Raw genomic sequence first — 4,722 nt, forward strand, 5'->3', positions numbered from 1 at the left:
GACAAAGTGATAGTTAGGAAGGGCGCTGCACCCTCCCTAGCTATCACTTTGTTTCTCGTGGTTTTCCTCGTTTCATCGCAGGCATGTTTGCTCACAAGATAAGCAGCATTTTCCTGACACACAAATAAGAAACACGAGCAAAACGTGCAACGCTGCTGCACGCATCAGCGTCTCTGTCCGGCCGCACAAACGTTGCTCGCACCGCCCGCCTTCAGGCCGACAGTGTCGCGCGCGCCGCCCCGCGGGCGCGACAGAAAGGGGCCAGGTGCCGCAGCGGAGTTTGACAACTGAAAACAATCTAGTAACGTGGGTAGTAACCCCGCACCGCACGATGATTACTACCCGCGGCGTTGTCTCGGACGATGATTTGCTGGAGCTCACTGATCCTGAACTCTTGGAGGGCTTCAGTGAACAAAATGTCATAAATGTCAAAAGAATCAAGATTAGGCGAGACGGTAAAGAAATTGCGACCAAACACCTAATACTCACCTTCAATTCAAGTGTCCTGCCCGAGTCAATCGAGGCCGGGTATATCAAGCTTCGTGTAAGACCGTATGTACCAAATCCCTTGAGATGTTTCAAATGCCAACGTTTCGGCCACAGCTCGCAGAGCTGCCGAGGCCGCCAAACATGTGCGCAATGCAGTGCCCTTGAGCACGCCACTGAAGCATGTAAGAACTCTCTGCACTGTGTAAACTGCGATGGGGATCACGCCGCGTACACGCGGTCCTGCCCCTCCTAGAAGAAGGAAGAAGAAATTGTAACCATAAAAGTAAAAGAGAATATATCGTTCAAAGAGGCACGCAGGCGGGTAGCATACCTGCCAAAGAAAAGCTTTGCCGAAGTGGCGCGTCAGGGGGCAGCGTCACAATGGCCTCCGGCGGCTGTCCGACCCACAAACAGTGAGTCGGCAGTCACGCCATCTGCCCCCGCGGCGGTTGCAGCTAGCGCTGCTCCGTCAACCGAGGAGAAGGGACCATCGACCCCGAAGGTGGGTGCAGCCGAGGCTGCCTCAACCTCCCAGGTCCCTTCCAGCGCTGGCAACGGGCGGCGTAGACAAATCCCCAGGGAGCCCCATCGACCTCCGGGCTGGTGGACGCAGGGGTCTTGCCCTCCAAGGCGGGACTCCCCCTGAAAACTTCTCGCTCGCAAGAGCACGTGTCCGGCGCCTCACAAGAGGCAATGGACACAACACCTATCCTCAAGGCGCACCAAGCGCCTAAGGAGAGGCGAGGCTCCCTCGAACGCTCCAGAAAGGGCAAAACTCCCGTTACAGGGCCTCGAAAGGGCTCTGTAATTTAATCACTGTAATTTGCATAATCAATACTTCTGTTTCTGTACACACAGCACCTATTAATTCCCAATATGGATACACAAATAATTCAATGGAACATCAGAGGTCTGCTCAGAAACCTTGATGATGTGGAGGAACTTATACAAAAACACAATCCAAAAGTGCTGTGTTTACAGGAAACACACTTAAAAAACAAACACACAAACTTTCTTCGACATTATCTAACTTTTCGGAAAGATCGCGATGATGCCGCCGCATCATCGGGCGGTGTTGCCATAGTCACTCATAGAAGTATAGCGTGTCAACCTTTACAGCTACAAACGCCCCTTGAAGCAGTGGCGGTTCGAGCTGTCCTACTGAACAAACTCATCACCATTTGCTCGCTTTACATACCCCCGCATTACCAACTAAACAAACATGAATTTCAGTCCTTGATAGATCAATTGCCAGAACCCTATGTTGTTCTTGGCGATCTCAATGCGCACAGCAGCCTGTGGGGAGACTCTCGTATCGATGCGCGAGGTCGTCTCGTTGAACAGTTCCTTTTTTCGTCAGGTGCGTGTCTGCTGAATAAGAAGACACCCACATATTATTCTCTCGCAAACAGAACATTTTCTTCTATTGACTTCAGCCTAATTTCCCCTTGTATACTGCTTGAACTCGAATGAGAAGTTACCAACAATCCTTACGGGAGCGACCACTTCCCCGTACTGCTAAAAACACATAAAGAAAAAGAATGTCTACATCAGGCTCCTAGGTGGAAGATCGATACAGCCGACTGGGAGAAGCTCCGAAACTAAACTAGTATCTCATGGAATGACATTTCTTTAGGAATTGATGCTGCTGTGCAGTATCTCACAGCCTTCACTATAGATATTGCATTTAAATGCATATCAGAAGTATATGGCTTGGCATGTAAACGGCGGGTCCCGTGGTGGAACGAAGATTGTAGGATCGCTAGTAAGAAACAAAACAAAGCGTGAGGGTTGCTACGTGCTTCTCCCACTGCAGAGAATCTAGTCAACTTTAAGCAAGTAAAATCCCAAGGCAGGAGAACCCGCCGACAGGCCAGAAGAGAAAGCTGGCAGAAGTATCTATCGAGCATTAACTCGTTTACAGACGAAGCCAAAGTCTGGAATAGGGTAAACAGAGTTAGAGGGCGACAAACATATTCACTCCCTCTGGTAAATACACAGGGCGATACACTGCAAGATCAGGCAGACTCACTTGCGGAGCGCTTTCAAAGCGTGTCAAGTTCAAACAATTATTCGCAATCTTTTCTCATATATAAACAAATAGAAGAACGTAAGCCATTAACAAGAAAAAGTCCAGAGATTGAGCCTTACAACCATCCTTTCAGTATTGCCGAATTGAGAGCTGCCTTGAGCCCATGCAAGAGCTCAGCACCAGGATCTGATAGAATCATGTACGAAATGCTGAAAAACTTACACGATGACACGCAAGCGACACTACTTACCCTTTTCAACACTATCTGGGACGCAGGGTACCTCACGACTGCATGGAAAGAAGCCATTGTGGTCCCTGTTTTAAAACAAGGCAAAGATCCATCCTCAGTGGCAAGCTACCGCCCGATAGCCCTCACAAGTTGCACGTGTAAGGTATTTGAAAAAATGATAAATCGGCGACTGATCCATTTCCTTGACTAGAACAAAATGCTTGATCCCTATCAGTGTGGCTTCCGAGAAGGGCGCTCCACAACCGACCATCTTGTACGTATTGAAGGAAATATCCGGGACGCATTTATATATAAACAGTTCTTCCTCTCGATATTTCTCGATAAGGAAAAGGCGTATGACACAACGTGGCGATACGGGATCTTGCGAGACTTATCGGAAATGGGCGTTCATGGTAATATGCTCAACGTAGCAAAAAGCTACTTGTCCAATCGTACCTTCCGCGTGAAAGTCGGCAATGTGTTATCACGTCCTTTTACACAAGAAACTGGTGTACCCCAGGGAGGCCTGCTCAGTAGCACACTTTTTATTGTTAAGATGACAACGCTTCGTGCATCCTTACCACCGGCCATCTTGTATTCCGTCTATGTGAACGACATTCAAATAGGCTTCAAATCCTGTAACCTCGCAGTATGCGAGAGACAGGTACAGCATGGTTTGAACAAGGTGTCAGGGTGGGCAGAGAAAAGTGGTTTTAAAATCAATCCTCAAAAGAGTTCTTGTGTGCTGTTTACAAGGAAGAGAGGCCTGGTTCCAGATCCTTGCTTGGAAATGTGTGGACAACAGCAACCTGTAAACAAAGAGCACAAATTTCTAGGTGTTATACTCGACAATAGACTTACTTTCGTCCCGCACATTAAACATATTAAACAAAAATGTCTAAAAACAATGAGCCTAATGAAACTTCTATCCCAGACTGCATGGGGTAGTGACAGGAAGTGCTTAATAAATCTCTATAAGAGTCTGATTCGGTCACGATTAGATTACGGCGCCGTGGTATACAACTCTGCCGCCTCAAGCGCGCTAAAGATGTTAGACCCTGTTCACCACCTAGGTATCCGCTTGGCCACGGGCGCTTTCAGAACAAGCCCAATTGCAAGCCTATATGCCGAATCGAATGACTGGTCACTCCGCCTGCAGAGATCGTACATCAGCTTTACATATTTCCTTAAAGTACGTTCTAATCTTGAACATCCATGTTTTGGCATCGTTACCAATATGACGTGCGCTACAGTTTTCAGCAATCGCCCCTCTATAAGACAGCCTTTCTCGTTCCGTGTGAAAGAGCTTAGCGATGAAATGCATGCCCCACTCCTCGAGCATCGCTTAATCCACCTAACCAAGCTCTTACCTCCTTGGGAGTGGCAGGTGATACAATGTGACATGTCCTTTACAAAAGTTACAAAGCACGCTCCTGAGGCCGAAATCCGAATGCATTTCCTAGAACTCCAGCACAAGCACTCCTGCGCAGAGTTCTACACAGACGCTTCGAAATCAAATGCCGGGCTATCCTATGCAGCCATCGGCCCATCGTTTTCGGAATCCGATGTACTGCATCCGGAAACAAGTATCTTTACGGCCGAGGCCTACGCATTACTCTCTGCTGTGAAGCATATAAGAAAATCAAAACTTCCAAAAGCAGCGATCTATACTGACTCTCTCAGCGTCGTGAAAGCCTTAGTGTCACTCAGCAAACATAAAAATCCTGTGTTTAATGAACTATATTCGGTCTTGTGCAAAGCGTACTCATCTAACCAGAATATCATAATATGCTGGGTCCCTGGCCATGGGGGAATCGAAGGTAACGTTCTGGTGGACGAGATGGCCACGTCAATCGCATCGCAAGCTGTTAACCCTACCGCTGCGGTGCCTGTTACAGATCTGAGGCCTTTCTTGCGAAGGAGATTGCGAGACCACTGGCAACGCATATGGGACGCGGAAACGGATAATAAG

Source organism: Dermacentor albipictus, unplaced genomic scaffold (genome assembly GCF_038994185.2).
Source record: "Dermacentor albipictus isolate Rhodes 1998 colony unplaced genomic scaffold, USDA_Dalb.pri_finalv2 scaffold_18, whole genome shotgun sequence".
Taxonomy (NCBI): Eukaryota; Metazoa; Arthropoda; class Arachnida; order Ixodida; family Ixodidae; genus Dermacentor; species Dermacentor albipictus.